General features: G+C 36.5%; 1 long non-coding RNA gene across 1 annotated transcript in view; it reads left to right on the forward strand.

Moving 5' to 3' along the window:
- LOC118830174 overlaps positions 1-21,018 on the forward strand; it is a 42,672-nt gene that overhangs the window by 10,683 nt on the left and 10,971 nt on the right. The window contains exon 2 of the long non-coding RNA XR_005009005.1: positions 3,338-3,444. This is a non-coding gene — a long non-coding RNA (uncharacterized LOC118830174). The remainder of the gene's footprint in view (positions 1-3,337; positions 3,445-21,018) is intronic.

Below are 21,018 nucleotides of genomic sequence, written 5' to 3' on the forward strand. Positions count from 1 at the left end.
AAAGATACTGGAGCAGTTTGCCATTTCCTTCTCCAGTTTATTTTACAGATAAGGAAGCTAAAGCAACCAGAGTTAAGTGATTTGCTCAGGGCCACACATGTAGTAAATATCTGAGGTTGGATTTGAACCCAAGTCTTCCTGACTACAGGCCTGGCATTCTATCCACTGAGGTATTTAGCTGCCCAACACTTTTTTATTCAGTTCAGATAAGATCAAAGTCGTTAGATCTTCACCTCCCCCTTCTCCCACCACTCACATATAACTCATTTATGTTAAATAATAAATTCCTCCCTCTTTCTTATTTCTTATCTAATGTATGCCCTTTCTCCTCCCTTTTCTTTTCTCTTTAAGAACAACAGAATAAAATAAGACCCAGGGTTCATCTTTGTTTTATTTGCCTCCCTCTGTGACCCAGTGATATTGATATTCTAAAAGGTTGTCTCCTCTACCCTATTTAAATATATACAGTTTGTCACTATTTAATCCCCTTCATTTTTATCAATTTTTTTTTTACCCTTCTAGGTTACCCATGAACCTAGTGTGATATTTCAAAGTTTCTACTTAGCTCTTGTCTTTTAATCAGGAATGCTTGAAATTCCTCTATTATATTAAATATCTATTCCCACCCTCCCCACTCAATATATCATCATATTATAATCAGTTTTTCAGGTTTAGTTATTTTTAGTTGTAAGCCTCTCTTTCTCCCTTCCTCCCTTCCTACTTCCTTCAATTCCTTCTTCTTCTCTCTTCATCTTTCTCTTCTTTCTCCTTAGAAAAAACCTTCTCCTTTATAGAGTTACTTCATAGTCTTGTGTGATCCTGATTGTTACTCCTTGGTATTTGAACTATTTCTTTCTGGTTACTTGAAGTATTTTTTTTTCTTTTCTTTGGATGGTTTGTGTTTTGATTTTGGCAAAATCTTTTAACTTTTTTTCTGAATTTCTTGTTGTCTCAAGGAGTCACTAAATTCCATTTGTTTCATTCTATTTTTCAGGGAGTCCACTAGTAGAGTGAAGTTTTTCCACCTTTTGTTTTAAGCTTTTTTTTTTTAATTACCTTTCAATTTTTCCTCTCGAGCTCTCATTTCATTTTAACTTCCTTTTCTTAATACCTTGTTTCATTTCTTCCAGTCACTCTTGTATTTTTTGTGGCCAAACTATGGCTTTCCTTTGAGGTGCAGCTTGGCATTGTGTTGGGGTTATTCTCTTCTTTTGGATTTACTAATGCTTGGGCTTCTCTTAATGCATAATTTTTATTCATTTTATTAGTATTTCATATTTTCTTCTATTTTTTTCATACTTTTAGCCTCTTCTCTTCATCTCGAATTTTGTTCATGGAATAATTTTCTCCAACACTCTTAGATATGTTGATTAAGCCTTATTTTGTGCTATTCCCTCTGTATTTTGGGTGCCAGTATTGATCATGTCTATTGATCTCAATAGACTTGTTGGTATTTGGCTCCATCTTTTTTCTTAATCTCTGGCTTCTGTGCCAGTCTACTGGTGGTCAACTTTTTCTGGCTTTGACCAGTCTCTGTCTTCCTCTCCATCTATATTCCCCAATGAGGAATTGGTTTTCTTACCTGCTATTTCCCTGACAGGCTCCAGTGAGATACTGGAGATCACACTTGTGCCAGACTTCCTGCATGATACCCCACCTTCCCTGGCACCCAGGTGATTAATTTGCTCTATCTCCTGCTGTGGCCCCCAGTGATCTGAGACATGTACTGCAAGGCCATGTCTCCCAGTGTACCACCTATGGGGACTAATTCCATCATTTACTCCTGGTTTATCAGGCCAGGGCTGGGATTTGGGTTTGGTTCCCTCTTTGTTGAAGCTTTCGTTGGCTTTTATCCTTTCTACTCATAATTCTGGCTGACTTCAAGTTAATTTGTAGGAGCTTGTGCTGACTCTTCTCTCTTTTTGTGCTGCTCTTTTTTTGTGTGTAATTCTGACCTGGGTATGTGACCTGGGTATTTGGTTTCTTTTTGGTTTTCCTTATCATCGATATTTTGGGGATCCTTTTCAGATATTTTCTAAGTTTTGTGCAGGAGAGTTGGGTTTCTGTATAACCTTTCAAGTTGTCATCCTAACCAGTGGTTCAGTAGGTTGCATTTCTATAATACTTTGTGGTTTACGAATCAATAATTATCTATATCTAATCTTTGACTTTTATGGCAGTTCTGTGAGATAGGTAGAACAAGTAACAACTCTACTGTGCAGATGAGGTTCATAAAGGTAAAATTGTTTTCCCAATGTTATGTAGTTAATAAGAGACCAGGCCAGGAACTGAACCAGGAGAATTCCAAAATACAGAGCCATGACTTGAATGAAGAAGGCATTCTGACTCTTAAGTCCAGAGGTATTTCCTCTACACCAAATTGTCTAAGATAAACTGTGACAAGTCCTGGAATACATAATTCACATCAATACAGGACAAAACTCTACTGAGCAGCATAGGGATTAGTTTCAGAAATAAATTTTTGTATTTTGAAAGATCCATGATGTCACTGGTGGTTATTTGTTCCATTTGTGTATATTGTTAACAGTCCTTTCCTTAGTATTGGTCATTTCGAGTTTGCATGACTGCCCCAAATCCATTCATCTGAAGGGCTACCTTCTAGCAACAAACATCTCTGAACTTAGCTAATCTGTTCCTCAGATGGTATATATCAAATTTTTACCAGGTCCACATTCAAAGTCATTCTGGCTTATTAGGGCCCACCAGAGCATATGTTCAACAGGCATGAACTTTTAGAATCCAGGGTCAATTTATTGCTATGATGAGGCTTTAAAGGACAATTTTATTGGAGAACAGATTCATTTCTAAGTGATCTTAAAGAGGCAGGAAGACTCATCTTCCTGAGTTCAAATTCAGCCGCAGACATTTACTACCTCTGTGACCCTGGGCAAATCACTTAACCCTTTTTGCCTCAGTTTCCTCATCTGTAAAGGGAGCTAGAGAGGGACATGGCAAACCAGCCCAGTATTTTTGCCAAGAAAACCACAAATGTGGTTATAAAGAGTCAGATATGACTGAAAAATGATTGGACTGGGATCTTAAACAAGAGGCCCCTATAAATCAGGAGAACAGAAACTGTTCTATAAGGTCACGCCAAAGTATTTAAAGCAAAGCAGCCAAATTGTGGCATGCTGGGAAATAGCAACAACTAACAGATTCTCTTGGCACCCAGCAATCACAGATGGGATGACTCTTGCTGAACAAAAACATTATGGAGACCAAAGTGCCTACATTTACAGCAGCTTTTCACAAACCAAAGCACATTTTGAAGATGTAGAAAGGCCTATGAATCACTCTTTCTTTCTTTTTTTTTCAGGCTCATCTCTTATAATAATACCGTGAACTATTTCATCTTTGAACACAAAGGGAAACCTATAGAACCCGAGAAGCTGAGGCCCAGGGATGTCAACTGATTTGTTCAAGGTATCATAGCAACAAATATGTTGTGATCTGTCATTAGAATCTGTGTCTTTCCCTTGGTGTATCAGGTGTGTCATTGTCAAGTGACAAGACTTCTACAGGTGTTACTGTTCCATCAAAAATATATTTATAAAATATTTGGCGATGATTTTATTTCTTAGCACATTGCCCCAAACTATTTGCCAAAATCGTTCCTTTGGGCAATACTAATATTTTGTGGAAATAGTAGAATCAGGAAGAGTATCACAATAAAATCTGAAACTGGAAGGAGCATTAAAGATCTTCCAGATAAAACCTTTCATTTTACAGATGGTGAAACTGGGACACCATTAGGCAAAATGATCCTCCCAAGATTAAGGTCTGCCCAAGAGCCAATATTTAATCTCAGACTCTCTCCCCACAAATACCGTAGTACTCTTTCTACTCTACTGTAATAAGGATTCATGCATGAATCACTTATTTGAATCAAGAGTTATCTGTTTGTATTTGGAAGCCCTGGTGATAGAGACATCTCTCCTTTTTAGGTAATTTCTAACACCACTTATTGAAATATTATAAATAAAGCTACTAGAGATAGCCGGCAAAGCACCGATTCTACCATAATCCTTCTACATGCCCAGGGTCTGTCAGATTAAGTTCTAAATGAAGAGAAGCCCCTTGGAGAGAACAGTAGATTTGGAGTAAGAGAACCAGGGTTTAAATTGCCTCAGGCAAATTACTTCACATTTCTGGACCTCAGTTATCTCATCTGTATAATGAAGTGGTTGGACTATATGACACTTTAAAGTCATTTACAACTTTAAAACTATGATATTATGAGACCTAAGCTAATGAGAGCCAACTATTGGAATTTCCCATGACATCCAGCTGGCAAACCAGAAGATAATCACCAAAATTATAAGGAGATAAATTTAGATGAAGCAAGCTCTTGTAGTTCTGTTTGCTTAACTCTGCTTAAAATAAAGAACTCATTTTTTAAAATGCTTTAGCATTTGCAAAGTCCTTTCTTTAAACATCTGTGTGTTCAAGTATTATAACCCCCACCATACAGATGAGGAAACTGAGACTCAGAAGAGTTAAATCATTTGCTAATCGTTATTCCACTGGTAAAAATGGGACCTAAATTTGAATCCAAATATTTTCTGATTTCATATCTAGTGCTCTTTTTTATACCATTAGTGTCCAACATTTTTGATTTAATACCCCTATCAATTAAAAGCTTTATGCTCCATCCATCTATCCATTTATCTGTCTGTTTCTACTAATAAATCACATATAGCTCATGCTCCCTATAGGAAGACTTTATATCAAAGGATTTCAAAGCAATAACCACTAGGAATGCTCATCTGCAGAAGTTATCACTTTCCTGATACCTCCTACTTAAACCTCCAATGGCCAGAAGGATTATTAAATTACATTATCACAATTGGAGGAAGAGGGAGTGGTGGATCAAGAGCTGGCCTCAGAGATAGGAAGACCTAGGTTCAAGTTCTGGCTTTGATACCTTCTGGCCAAGTGAGTTTGGACAAATGACTTGCTCTTAGAGGGTTCTAGGCAATTCTCTAACACTGTAAGTTTCAGAAAAGGTGCCCACTTCCATGGGTTGCAAGTAGGTAACTCATCCATGTTTTCCCTATATTACTAACCTTGTAAGCTCAGTCCTAGTTTCTAAATTATGTAAATGAATTAATATAGAAATATAATGTGTACATGATAAAACATGATACAAATAGAAATTTTGAAAGTGAGATAATAATAAAATAAATATCTTAAAATACATTTTTATTTTATTTACTGATGGTACAAAAACATTTTTCTTCTTCTTGTTAAAACCGTATCATTAATAGTTTTTGACAATTATTGTCTTATAGTTAAAATCTGGTACTGCTAAACCTTTTTCCTTTACTTATTTTTCATTAGTTCATTTGATCTTCCTGACTTTTGTTTTTCCAAATGAATTTTGTTATTTTTTTCTAATTCAGTATTTTTTTTGGTAATTTAATTAGTGATTAATTATACAATTTTAGTGAGTTCAATATGATTAAATATGTTTCACCATTTAAAAAAGTTTTCTTTCAACACTGTTGCAGGTGTGGTTAAATGTATTTTGATACTTTGTCATGGCTATTGGTTGAAAAAGATCATTCACAAAGACACACAGATATAAGTGGAAGAAGTGTATCATTGACTACAGATAATAAATCCTGATATTGGTTTTTTTAATCTGATCCATTAATTATGCAGAGGTTTTCATTGAAATTTGGTGAGAAAATGTCCTTCTTCCCTATGTCTATCAGTTGTTATAAACTAATCTGGATGTGTTGAGTTTTTGCATTTTTAATAAATGATTTAAAACCTATTAAAATCTTCAATTGGAAAATTCTTGAACAGATTAGAACATTCTGTTTTTTAATATATAATAATTTTTAACTTTTTTAAACATGCAGATAAGAGAATTTTTGTAGGTGAAAAATTTATATAATTTTTAGCAGTAAAAACCTAGTTTTTAAAAGTTTTGCTAATTATGAGGGATTGAAACTACTAACTAATATATAAAGGCACAAGATACTAAGGTGAGGCTCATTGTTACCTACAGTATATGACAATCCATATTTCAAATAACAGATGTTTTGAACACTTTGATAAAATTTGTTTTAGATTTGACTAGATTGTTACTATTTTGACATTATAATGCTGCTGATTAAGTGCTTGTGCTAGTAATAGAAGTACCAACTCCACCATTTTCTTGTTGCTTGTTTTTACTCACATTATTAGCATTTTTAATCAAGTTTCTTTGTAGAAATCTTTGTATGGAATACTTCTGTTTTGTGGGATTAGTTTAATTAAAATATAATATATAAAAACACTTACCTCAGAACATGTAAAGTATTCTGTGAGTGAAAGGATAAATGAGAACATTGCTATTTACTTCCATGGTGTGTAAATTCCACATTTCCCTCAGGATACTTCATATACCATACATGACATGCTGCCATCTGCTAACATACACAACAAGGATTGATGCCCATGTCAAGGGATGATTGTATTCTAAATTAAAAGTAAATTTATTTTAATTTATTATTTTTAGATAAAATTTGAAAGAGAAGTTTTAATCTTTCCTTTTTATACCCCAATGGATCATGTAATATACTTCCTGAAGTACACATACATACATAAACTCACTTTGAAGAGCACTCAATTATACCATGATATCTTAATGCAAAGTGCTACTTTACTTTCATTCTACTGTTAGACCTGTGGAAACAACAGTTCACTTTGGAAAAATAAAGTTATTACATTTTTTTGATTATTTTTGAGATCTACTGAAAATCATGCTAGGTTGTGTTTGGTTTGTTTGTTTGTGGGGATGGTAGTGGTAAGAGAGGAGATTTTATGTGAATTTAGTTAGATAAGTGATGGGTTAACTTCTGTAGAATATATATTTATTCTTACTATTTCTTCCAAATGTTCATAGACTTTTAAAAAAATAAATTCTTTTAAGTCTTCTAAGCAGAAAAATTCATGGACTGTCAAAATGAGCATGAATTATCATATATCAGATTTTTGGGGGGTTTACATCAAATCATTTCTCTGGGGGTGGAGGAGAAACCCTTCCCCTAGATTAAACCTTTCCTAAGGACAAGGGGGAAAAAAAGTATATCACTAATGTTATATATTGTATTCTGATCTAAAAATCCCCTATCTCTTTGCCCTGAGGAACAACATATATTTCATTATCTATTCATTAGGATTTTGCTCATTTTCCAATTAATTACTTGACTTCCTTTTAGTGATTTTTAAAAATTTACATTACTGTAGTCACTATTATATATCATTCCCTTTATTCTGTTTTTTGAATTCTGTATCAGTTCCTAGAAATCTTCCCATGTTTCTCTATATTCTTCAAATTTGCCACTTCTAACTGTGTAGCAATATTTAATTGCATTCATATAACAATTTAAAAAAGTCATTCTCCAATCAATAGACAGTCATTTTGTTTCTAGTTCTTTACTTTGACAAAAAGTGCCACCATGAATTTTTGTTATATAACCTTTGTTTCTACTTTTCACTTCCTTAAAGTGTGTGCTTCAAGTATGATTGTGGGGTAAAAAGATATGGACGATTTAGTCACTTGCACAATTTCAAATTGAGATCCAGAACAGCTGACTCAGAACAGTCAACCAATCATGTATCATCATGCCTGTCTTCCCATAATTTTTTTTCAGCATTGATTATTACAATTTAAAAAATTAATTTTTGTCAAATTTCGTGGATAGGCAAAATGCCAGAGTTGTTATAGTATGTATTTGTGCTTCTATTAATAATTCACAATTATAGATTTAGAGCAGTAAAGGACCTCAGGAGTCATCTAGTCCAACCTAGTCATTTGCTTTATAGATGAGAAATCAGAGGCATGAGTTGCTCAAGGTCAAAAAGTTAGAAAGAAAGACAGCTGATTTTCAAAGCCATATCCTCTGGCTTTCAAATACAGCATATGTATATTGCTCCAGACAGGTTGGTACCTTATACAAAAGAGGTACAAAGCAACAAAAATTAAACATGTCATATTTAAATGAAGCATGGGGATGAAAGGAAAATAAAAATCTCATGTCATCTGTTACCTGGTGAAGAGCTGGGGAGTACAATAGAAATCAACAATCAAGTCAATGATGTCCCATTTTCCCAGAATCTTCCCTTACTACCCTAAAGTCTAGGAGACATAAGTGGATAGCTGTTGAAAACTTAGAGCTGTCTTAACTTCTGTTTGAGCAGGTTTGCTTAAGTTTGCTTAAAATCATTTTACTTCCATGACAGAATAATAGAAATATTTCATTTTCATTAGAGTGTGACTAATCTGGGTTGTTTAATGGTAAAGCCCATGATTAGTCTAGGTTATTCAATGGTAATGTGTATTCAGAGGTAAGACTGACTTCTGTCTGGTCCTCAGTAATCAGGAGCAGAATTCTCTGAAAGTTCTATGTACCAATGATGTCGCTAATACAAAAATAGATATCAAGATGATTTACAAAAGTCTGGGTAAAGATACTGTGATTCTAGCATATACTGGCAGAATGGCAAGGCCTGCCTGAGGGAATAAAAATCAGAAAAGGAAAAGGAAGAAGAGGAAAATGGCATAAGGGGAAGGGAGAAGAGAAGAATGGCTCAACTTTTGAAAATACATAAAGATGAAAAGAGAATTGGGCAAATGAGATAATGGAAGAAAAGTTTAAAATAATAGGAAAAAAGCAATGAGAATAATAGTATTTTTAAAAGATTGATTTATTTTTAGTTTTCAACATTCATTTCCACAAGATTTTGAGTTACAAATCTTCTCCCCATCTCTACCCTACTCCCATACCAAGATGGTATATATTCTGACTGCCCCTTTCCCCAGTCTTCCCTCCCTTCTGTCACCCCACTCCTATCCCCTTTCCCCTTAGGGCAAGATAAATTTCTATACCCCATTGCCTGTATATCTTATTTCCCAGTTGCATGTAAAAATAGTTTTTAACATTTGTTTTTAGAATGTTAAGCTCCAAATTCTCTTCCTTTTCCCCTCCACACCTCCCTCCTTGAGAAGGCAAGCAATTCAATATAGGTTATACATGTATCATTATGCAAAACACTTCCATAATAGTCATGTTGTGAACCCATCCACCATTTATTCAATTTTCTCCTTTGACCCTGTTCCTTTTTAAAAGTGTTTGCTTCTGCCTACCCCCTCCCCCAATTTGTCCTCTCTTCTATCATCCCCATCCCTTATCCCCTTCCCCCCTACTTTCCTCTAGTGAAGATATCCAATTGAGTGTGTATATTATTCCCTCTTTAAGCCAAATCCAATGATAGTAAGGTTCACTCATTCACTTTCACCTCCCCCCTCTTCCCTTCCAGAGAATAATAATAATTTTGATTACATGTGAGAAAAGGGTGAAACAAAGTGATAGAGGTATTTCTTCCTCTTCCCTGACATCTCTATGGTAGATCCCCTATGGCATAACTATGGGAAAAGTTTTGATATGGTGTTTATATTTTGTATAACTTTCTTTTGGAAGCTGTTTAGGTAGAAATTATAATTAGATCCACATTTACACCATATACCAACTTAAAATGAATATACAATTTGAATGTAACAGATCGTAGCAAAAAAAATTGGAGAGAAAACAATCAGTAATTTTTTTCAGCTATAGCTAGAGGGAGAATTCATGACCAAACCAAGGGAAAGAGATCATAAAAGAAAAAAATGAAAAAGTTTACCTCTATAACTTTTTTAAAAGAAATTTCCCAAGAATAAAATCAATAAAGACATTTAGAAGAAAAATTGTAGAGAGGGGAAATATTTGCAACAAATATCACCAATAAAGGTTGCATAGCTGTTTCAACAATCTGGCTAGCAGCTTCTGTGGGGGTGTAAGATCTACCCACAGCCAACACCCAGAAAGCTGCCAACAGCACAGGTTCTTTTGATCTGCTTAACTAAGGAAAGCAAGGTTAAGAGGTTGGCAAGCTTACTTTAATTCAGCAGACAAATATCATTCACTTAGTTCAGGGGAAAAAGCCAGCACACTGAACTTCAGAGCAAAATACAAACAAATAACAAACATCAACAGACAGACCCAATACAATTCATAGTTACCAACATCTAGGTCCAGCCCAGGAGCTCAGAACAAGGGCTGTCCCAGAGTCACATGCGCCACCACTGCTGCGGCAAAGAGCTCCAAGGAAGAGGAGGCCAACCCCTGGTTTTTATATCTTTTTCAGCGTCAGGGGTGAGTCACACATGCGACTCACCCACGTGACCTAGAATTGTCACAAAGAGGCGACTTAAACCCATGTGGTCTAAAAGCCTCTGCTGTCCCAGACATGTAAACTAGGCCCTCCCTGGAGTTAGCTCCACCTTGGGCCCCATCTTAGTTGCCAATCCACACCCACATAGGTTTTACACCTAATAGGGGTTTGGGCCTGGGGCTTAGCACTTAGTAAGACTCAATGAAATACACTGAATTACTCAAAGCAAACAAAAGCCAAACTCTTCAAGGGCACTTGTTGAACTAAGTGCTAAGGAGCCCATTTTGCTTACCAACACAATAGCCAAAATATAAAGCAAATTGGCACAAATAAATAACAGCAGGAGCTCTCAACCAATAGGAGAGTGGTCAAGGGATTTGACAGAATGATTTTCCAAAAGTTTTTCAAACTATAGATGTAGCTATAGCACTCTCTCTTCAGGGCTACTTCAACTCCTGCTTACACTGGTGGGCCAGGTGCCCAGAGATGAGCAGCCTAACTACTCTCTATCAGAGATAACTCTGTGGGGCTGGGTTTTTGTTACCATGTTCATGAGCCCTCACTAGTGTGTTTCCACTAATTATCAGTAAGCCATCTCAATTTTTAGCAAAGGGCATTTACTAAGATCAAATAATATGAATAGTTTGTACACCTCCCCCCCAAAAAAACCTAAACAAACCAGGGATTCACTCTCTCCTTTGCACATACAATGTCTGTATGAAAAGTGGGATCAAACTTCATATACAGTGGTGACAAGGCAGACGTGTCGAAAACAGGTGGAAAAGGGATATTTTTCACTTCTTGGACATAGAAGTCTTTTTCTCCCTTTGTAAAGTACTAATGAAGTACCATTTGTGTGTAGTTCTTTGATGGGCTTTGAAAACTAGTGTCTTTCCAGCATCCATAGCCAGCAATTCAATCCATCAGGAAAGGTCATAATCCCTGAAGCTACCACCATCCTCTTTGTAGGTCCATATGAAAATGTTTCCTCTGTCATTAGCCAATCCCATTCCACTGGCTACTGCCATCAAGTTCAATGACTGACTGGGGTCTCTGAATCTCTTAGGCTCACATGGTTGCCTAGATACTTCCCTCTCAAAATGTTTATTCACCTAAGGTCATAAAGGAATAGACTTAAAAGAAACAGTGGTGTCATATACTTATGGTCATAGGTTTTCTGAATCAGACAATGTGATGACTACCACTTCTTTACCCAGCAGCTCATAGCACTTCTTGTTTCACTCACAAATGAAAATATACTGTGAGATACCTGGGTCACAACTGTTGTATGCATAATCACCTCCAGCTTAGCCACTCTTGGGTCATTGTTTCTTCTGTTTCTAGAACAAATTAAAAGACATTTTATCATCACATGTACCAAATATGAGACATTATAACTTGAAAATGGCTCACAAAAGCTCCACAGGAGCTACATTAGACAGAATATCTGCACATTTCAAGAACTAGTCCCTCCTTAGGCAATCTTTCTTCTCATGGTTTTATGAATACATACTCAAATCACTTAAAGTAAGAGCTGTGAAAATTAAAACAACTCTGTGCCTTTACCTCACTCTATACAAATTGTCAAAGATAAAAAAAGAGAATACTCAATGTTGAGAATCTATGGGAAGATTGCATACTAATACTCTGTTTGTTGCATTTGAAGTGGTTCAATTCTCCTGGATTTCTTTTTGGAATAGTGCAAAAACAGAAAGTTTAAATTGTTCACACCCTTCAATCTAGCCACCTCCTTCTTGGGTATATGCTCCTGTTTCAACAATCCAGCTAGCAGCTGCTGTGGGGGGTGTAAAATCAACAACAATCAGCTCATAGAATGCTGCAAGCTCAGGTTCTTTTGATCTGCTTTACTAAGGAAAGCAACGTTAAGGGGTTAACAAGCTTACTTTAATTCAGCATACAAATACCATTCACTTAGTTCAGGGGAAAAAGCCAGCACCCTGAGCTTCAGAGCAAATACAAACAAATCATAAACATCGACAGACAGGCCAAATACAATTAATAGTTACCAACATCTAAGTTCAGCCTGGGAGCTCATAACAAGGGTTGGCTCAGGGTCATGTGCACCACCATGGCTGTGGCTCAGATCTCCGAAAAAGAAAGCCAACTTCTGGTTTTATATATCTTGTTCAGGGTCAAAGGTGAGTCACACATGTGACTCACCCACATGACCTAAAATCATCACAAAGAGGCGACTTAAACCCACGTGGTCTAAAAGCCCCTGATGTCACAAACATGTCACTCAAACCCATGTAAACTAGGCTTTCTCTTGAGGCAAGGAGGTCGTCAAGGACTCCTAATTTAATCAAGGAAATAAAGGCCAAACTCTTCAAGGGCACTTGGTTGAACTAAGTGCTGCGAGCCCATTTTGATTGCCAACACAGCTCCGAAGAAGTCAAAGACAGAAACAAGGTCCACTACATTCCAAAATATTTATAGTGGTACCCTTCATGGTAGCAAAGAACTGGGAACAAAAAGTATGATGTGCACTAAAAATGGTGAATATGAGGAAGTCAAAGCAATGTGGTAATATTTGCATCAACTAATACACAATGAAGAAAAAAGAAACGAGAACAATATATAGTGATTATAATAATGCAAGTCAGTAATAGTACATCAAAAGGAAGTTGAATATTTGGTATTGGTAAAACCAATGAAATGAAGTCCTAAAAAAAAGGATAACGAAACTTATATCCTCCCTCATAGCAGAAAGGTGGGGATTATTAAGCTAGAACTTTGTATATATTGTCAGAAAACTTTTCTGTATAGGATGTTTGTGCTTAGTTCATTTTCTTTATATTAAAAAAATGGCTCAATCTGGAGGGGATGGGAAATAAGTGTGATTTAAAGGCATAAGACTTCAGTATTTAAAGTTGCTCATATCGTTTAATTGTTTATCAATTAGGGAATGGCTCTTGGTGCTATAGCTTTGTGTAAATTCTTTATATATCTTGGATATCAGATTTTTAACAGTGACATTTAATGCAAATATTTTCCCTATTCAACTGTTTCTCTTAACAGTCTATCTTCTTTGATTTAATTCATACAAAAACTTATGCCTTTTATGTAGACAAAATTTTCTGTTTTATCTTTTGTGACTTTTTCTATCCATTGTTTGGCTATTAATTTTTCTCCACTCACAGTTGTGAAAGCTATCTGACCTAGTTATTTTCTAATTTTTAAATAATGTGAATTTTTATATTCAGATCCTGTATCCATTTTAGCTGTTTTGATTCATGACATAAGATCATAGAAACACAGCATTTGATAATAGCAATGTACCTCAATGACCATTCTAGGGCAACTAATATCCAAAAATAATTCCCCTTTCATTTTGCTTGAAGACTTCCAATGGGGTTCTACCCACCGTCTCTTAAGAGACAGCCCATTCCACTTTATGATGTCTCTCATGGTTAGAGACTTTTTTCTGACATAAAGTCTAAACTTGATTTGTCATTGCTCTCAGTTCTTCCTTTTCCCTTCCAAAGAAGTCAAAGACAGAAACAAAGACAGTCCACTACATTCCAAAATATGCCAGCCAAAGTAAAAGTATTCTCTCTTCCAAAATACAGCCTTTCAGTATTTGAAGACCACAATGGTACTTCTCTTCTCTGGGTTAAATATTTAAAGTTCCTAAAATTTGTCCTCATATGACATGGACCTAAAGCCCTTCATGATCTTGGTGCTTTCCTCTGGATGCACTCCATTTTAATTAATGTCCTTTTAAAACTGAATACAATTGTAAAGATGTGGTTTGACAAGCACAGAGCGTAGAGAGACTATCACCTCCTTATTTCAGGAAGCTAAGTCTCTTTTAATGTAGCCGAAGATCACATTAGCTTTTTTGGCTGCAACATAGCACTGCTGACTCATATTTAGATGCTGTTCTAAATTTAATTTCTGACAAACTGCTTCCCAGTTTTCCCAGAAGTTTTCATCAACATGGGAGTTCTTCCTGTAGTAATTTATGTTCTTGGGGTTATAAAACCCTGGACTACTGTTTTTGATTGCTTCTGTTTCTTGATTATCTAGTCTGTCACACTGATTTATCTATTTTAACCAGCACCATGTTGTTTTGATGGCCACTGTTTTATAATGTTATTAGAATTACCATTGAATACTACTTTCAGATCTACCTGTGCTGTTACAACCTTTCTGCTGATCTCTTCATTTCAAATTTCTGTCTTTCAGATATCTTGACCTGGGTGTCCAGTAGATATCTTAAACTCAATATGTCCAAAACGGAACTCATTATTTTTCCTCCTAAATCCTCATCCTCTTTTATGTTTCTTATTACTATAGAAGACATCATGACTCTCCCAGTTGCTCAGGCTCTGGTGCAGGCTCTCATAACCGCATGCCTGGAATTTTGCAATAACCTACTTGTGGGTCTGCCTGCCTCAAGTGTTTCCATTCCAGTCCATGCCTGGAATGCTCTGCCTCCTCATCTTATCTGGCTTCCTTTATGTCTCTACTAAAATCCCATCTTTTATAGGAAGCCTTTCTCAACCCTCCTTAGTTATTGTCTTAATTATTTACTATGTATCCTGCATATAGATTGTCCATATATCTTTTTTCTTGGCTTATTCCCTTTCACCCCACCATTATATTGTGAGTTCCATGAAGGCAGGGGCAGTTTTTTTGCCTCTTTTTCTTTCCTTTTCTTAGCACAGCTCCTTACATAGTGGGCACTTAAAAATGTTTACAGATAGATTGATTTTGAGTCTATCTATCTAAGTCTATATTATCTACATCTCTAACCCATCACTCCATTCATACTATTAACCATCATTTCCTTGGAAATTATAAACCTTTTGTTCGTTCAAATGAATTCTATTTTTGCTTTGTTCAGTTCCATAAATTACTCCCTAGATAATTTGATTGGTATAGTACTAAATATATGAATTAATTCTGGTAGTATTTTACTTTTATTATATTGATGTGGCTCAACCATGAGCAATGAAGATCTAATTATTCGTCTCCTTGTATATTGTTTCAACAATCTGGCTAGCAGCTTTTGTGGGGGTGTAAGTTCCACCCACAGCCAGCACCCAGAAAGCTGCCGGCACACTGGGAAAGCACAGGTTCTTTTGATCTGCTTTAATAAGGAAAGCAAGGTTGAAGGGGTTGACAAGCTACTTTAATTCAGCATACAGACAGCATTCATTTAGTTCAGGGGAAAAAGCCAGCACCCTGAACTTCAGAACAAAATACAAACAAATTACAAACATCAACAGACCCAATACAGATTCATAGTTACCAACATCTAGGTTCAGCCCTGGAAGTCACAACAAGGGCTGTCCCAGAGTCACGTACCACCACTGCTGTAAGGAGGAGCTCCAAGGAACAGACAGCCAACCCCTGGTTTTTATATCTTTTTCAGCATCAGGGGTGAGTCACACATATGACTCACCCACGTGACCTAGAATCGTCACAAAGAGGCGGACTTAAACCCACGTGGTCTAAAAGCCTCTGCTGTCCCAGACATGTAAACTAGGCCCTCCCTGGAGTTAGCCCCACCTTAGTTGCCAATCCATAGCCACGAAGGTTTTACACCTAATTGGGGTTTGGGCCTGGGGCTTAGCACCTAGTAAGACTCAATCAAAGACACTGAATTAATCAAAGGAAACAAAGACCAAACTCTTCAAGGGCACTTGTTGAACTAAGTGCTAAGGAGCCCATTTTGATTACCAACACATGTATCTATAAAGAGTGAGTAGGTTATATATGTATATGTATATGTATATACATATATATATACACACACACAGATATATATATATATGCAGATTATATATATATGTGTATCTGTGTGTATACATACATACATACATATCCTTTATTTATAAAGAGTAAGGAGTATTTATATACATTTTGCATATGTGTTGGCAGGTCAATGACCAAATATACATTTTTAATACTATGGAGACAGAGACAGAGAGACAGAGATAGAGACAGAGAGAGCACAAAGTATAACCACATCAATTTTATAGACCATGAGGAAGAAATGACTTTTTTGACATGAGTCTATATGCCTAGCTCTTAGTCATCAATCATTAACTCAAGTTGCTGAGAACCAATCAAAAAAGCCTCATGTGTCTACTCTGCAAAGTGCCAGTGTTCATGTCTATCTCCATAGAAGTGCCCTTTCTGATGCCTTTAGACAAAGATGCACGTACTGTAATCTCATCAAATTGGTGTCATTCATAAAATTGATCAAAGACTCCCTTTATCAATTTCTTCCCTTCTCTTAACTTGTTCAATTTGTTGATTTTAATATTTTTAATTTTCTTCTTATTTTTCAGAGATAGAGATATTTCTCCGAGGATTATTCCTTTGACCACAAGTTTTGTCACATTTTCTCATTTTTTTCATTCTTGAATATAATTATTTAATGTTTCTATGATGAATTTTTTGGCCGACTCATTCAGGTTGTCATTACTTAATGTTCATTTAGTACCATATCATTTACTCATATTTCATTGCTATTTTTTGCCTTGTGCTACTTATTATTTCTGTTTTTACATATTTATCACTTTTTATGCCTTAGTACATGACCAAATTTTGTCAAGTATTTGGGACATGGAGAAATTACACCTACACACACACACACACACACACATACACACACACACATACACAAACACACAATTTTCTTACAAAAGTGCCAACTAGTCCAATCTAATTTTTTTTCAAAATTTCATTCAGTTCTGTATTTTCATATTTCTATTTTTTTGCATTTACCCAGCTTTGAGAAAGGTATATTAAAGTCTCATGCTATTATTATGTTGCTTTTAAAGTAATGTTTGCAATTCATTTAGCTTTTACATTAAGAATTTAATGGTTTGCCATTTGGTGGTTATACAGTTATATTCTTATTTTTTTATTTATCTGTGCTGGCCGTCTTTAAATAAAATAGTTTTCCTGTTTGTCTGTGCTGACATTATTGATTTTTATTGCTGCTATGTCTCAAGCCATCTTTGCAACTCCTTTTTTAAAAAAGAGTTGCTTATCCCCTCATTTTTATTCTATATGCTACTGGATTTTTTAAAATTTTTCTCATATGCATTTTTAAAATGTTTCTTGTATGCATTAATTTTTAAAATTTATTTTCCTTATTCATTCCTCCATTGTCTTTTTATTAGAGAACCTCCTGTTTCCTCCTGTGTTCTATTAAATAGTAGCAATAGTTCTGCACTTCTGTTCCCCTTCTTACTTCATACTTTTCCTCCCCTCTGAGATCCATATTGCTCCACAATTGTCCTGTTTTCTACATTTCCAGGCTCTTAATCAGTCTAATTCTTAGGTCTCATCCTGCCCTGGGAGTCACAACCCTCCTAGGACAATAAAAGAGGTTGTTAAAGACATAGTCACCACTGAGAGATTCCAGGTTCACTCCAGATCAGAAGGTTGCTTGGAAGAGAGTGGGGAGCACAACCAGGGAGGACATTAGTCTTCCCTGAGAATGGGGTGCCCCCTGGAACTTTGCCAGAGATTCAACTCTCAGAGTTGTTGCTTAAAAGTGCAGTAGTCTTGGGGGCCACAGGACTGCCTTGAGATGTCAGGTTGGCACACTGTGGCAAAGCATGGGTTGGGTTGGGTAGGGCAGAAGCTTCAGTTTTGTCCAATTTAACATGGGGGGTAGGACTAGAGGGCCGCTAAGGTCCCTTCCAGTTTCAAATTTTTAATCTTATGCTACTAGGAAATTCTATACTTCAAAACATTTATTATTCAAGCAGTATGGATATTCCCTCATGATAGATGGTAGTAAAAAAATCACCTGTTAGACCTTTGGTGATTAAATAGTCTAAACTGTACCAGGTTGTTTATTGTTTTGTTTTTTTTTTGCAGGGGGGAAGGCAGGGCAATTGGGGTTAAGTGACTTGCCCAAGGTCACACAGCTAGTAAGTGTGTCAAGTGTCTGAGACCAAATTTGAACTCAGATCCTCCTGACTCCAGGGCCGGTGCTCTACTCACTGTGCCACCTAGCTGTCCCCAGGTTGTTTATTGGTACAAAATAGACACTGTCTTTTGACAGGCCCATTGGCATGACTTGAAGAACCCAGGGTCATCTCCTTCTTGACATCAGAGTAGGATTTTAGTGGAGGACTATTAAATATGTGTAACTAATTATAATATGATAAGGGAGACAGTGGGTTACAATGAACAAAAAAAAACAGTGTCCTAGGTAGAAACTTAAAAATCTGGGTTGCATTACAAGCTTTGCTATTTATTGGTCTTAAGGTCGTAGGCACTTACTGAGCCTCTCTAGGCCTCAGTTTCCCCATTTATCTAGAACTGAATAACATGCTCCTAAAATCTTACCTACATTCCCATCTTATCCTCTTCACAACCACCATGAGGTGGGTTGTACAAATATTATTGAGAGATAGCAATGAAAAACCTGAGTACAAATTCCACATACGCTAATTAACAGCTGGGTTACCTTGAGAAAATGACATTTTTTCTCAGCCTCGGTTTTCTCATTTAGAGAATGGGGGTAATAATTCTTGGGCTTCTGTGTCTCAGAGAGTTGTTATGTGTTTAAAATGATATAATATTTGAAAAGAATTGTGTCAGTTGTCATTATTACAGCATCCTGCCTTGGTAACTAAATGATGTCTTAGGTTCCTTAGTCTTCTGATTCTATGATTTACCAATTCAGCCATATGAACCTGTGTGATAACCTGGTCTCTGGTATATCTAGCTTGAGAATGAAAAAGTGTCCCTTAGAATTCAATGCCAGAATCAACTATTAAATGGGCAAAGAGAATGCCTTAGAATTTGTACCAGCTATGAAGATCTTTTGGCACCTCACCTGTCCTCGGAGATGCTTGTCTGGACCAGTATATACTGAAGGGTTCTCAGTGTCTTGCTCAGGTTGATGGGACTAGATTAGACTCTTCAATTCAGGTTTTCAGGATTTGATATCTTCATATCCTCCCTTCCATACCCTCCCTGCTTGAATGCACTCAGACATATTCCTTAAATAGGAAATGTCTTCAGACAGAAGTTTGAACAGAAAAGGTTGGCATCATTGTGTAAGCTTGACTTGTGAAGTCACAATTCTTCTTGTAGTTGTCACTTAGGAACCAGAGCAATATGTTCCTTTGACAGTTGCTTTCCAAAGATGCCATGCAGTTGGCTTTTCCCTTCATTTGCGGGGAAATGCCTTTCAATCAGTCATAATGTCCTGTAGCTATGAGATCTAGTACTGGAAAGCATCTTAAAGAATCTCATCTATAATGGGATTATAACACCTGCTCTTACCTACCTTGCAGGCTTGCCTTGAGTCTCATATGGGATAGAAATCATCTAGTATTTTGCAGACTTCGAGGCACTATATAAACATTATCATTAGTCCAATCCTCCCATTTCACAGATGAGGAAAGTTAAGGCTCAAAAGTCTAAGTGACTCATTAAACATCACATAGGGAGTAAGTAGGAAAGTTAGGAGTAGAGCCCAAGTCTTTTGGCTCCAGGTTCAGTTTTCTCCCATACCATGCTGCTTCTCATCTTTTGAGTGGGAAAATAAGCTAGCAGAGTTTTAGTTAGAAGGTAGGAAAAGGGATAATATTGACGGCTTCCAGCAAAATTGTGGCACTTCTCATTTTCTCACCCTTTTCTCGTGCTGTGCATCTTTAGTACTCATATTCTGCGGGATAATCAGTGAATGGCTCAAGTGCATGGTTCTGATAGCCTTTGAGGCTCCTTATTATAGAGCACTCTAGTTGAAGAATGAAGATTCTTCATAATTTAGTTAAAATGCTCACTGACCTTGTCTGTGTGATGATAAAATTGTCAGGCAATTCAGTTTGAAAAAAAAATCAATCAAACCTATTGTTTGGTCTGGACTGATTGATTAGATGAATTTTTTACTTTTCACCTAGCCTTTATGATCCAAGGCTGTGTCCATCCGATGCAATAATGACGTATTAAAAGGTGAAAAAAACCGTAAACCAACCCCTCTTTCTCTCCAAATAGTTAAAAGTCATTTTGAGACCATGGAGCCAAAAATAAATCCACTCAATTACCTGACTAAATCTTTCTTTTTTTAAAAAAAAAAACTGCCTTTATCCCAATCAGTCTTTGTGAATACATTGCCGTAGAATAAATGAGGGAAGAAAATAACATAGTAAAAAAGTTGATTTTCACTCCAAGAGAGAACTCCGACTCTGTTTGTAGAAATTATGCCTGATGTTGTGATTGGATCAAAGAGCATTTAATTAATTGAGAGCTTATAGAAGTGCAACGGTAACTAAGGTGGGGCCCCAGGTGGGGCTAAAGAAGGGAGCTCTGATTATGTCCCAAGTAGGCCCCATACCCCTAGCTACTAGGTGCTAAGCCAATGTGGACATGAAGCCCCCAGGGTCCTAAGGGGAGTTGCTAACACCAGAGCCAATAGTAAGAGCTTAAGTTCTGGTTGCTCAGATGACGTTTGATTACCGCTAAAGTGTGCATAAAAAGGGAAGACAAAGCTATTTGCTTAGGGCTCTCAGTCTTGGCAGTGTGCTGGTGTGGAGACTCCAGGCAGCTGTAGTTAAGAGTCCTCCAGCTTATAAACCCGGATGTTCAGACTTTGTTAAACCCTGGTAACTATGCAGTGAGATTTGAATCAGACAAGGTCTGTCTGTTGATGTTTGTAATTTGTTTGTATTTGCTCTGAAATTCAGGGTGCTGTCTTTTTCCCCTGAACTAAGTGAATGATATTTGTATGTTGGACTAAAGTAAGATTGTTAACCCCTTAACATTGCTTTCCTTAGTAAAGCAGAT

The sequence above is a fragment of the Trichosurus vulpecula genome, chromosome 8 (genome assembly GCF_011100635.1).
Source record: "Trichosurus vulpecula isolate mTriVul1 chromosome 8, mTriVul1.pri, whole genome shotgun sequence".
In the NCBI taxonomy this organism is placed as follows: Eukaryota; Metazoa; Chordata; class Mammalia; order Diprotodontia; family Phalangeridae; genus Trichosurus; species Trichosurus vulpecula.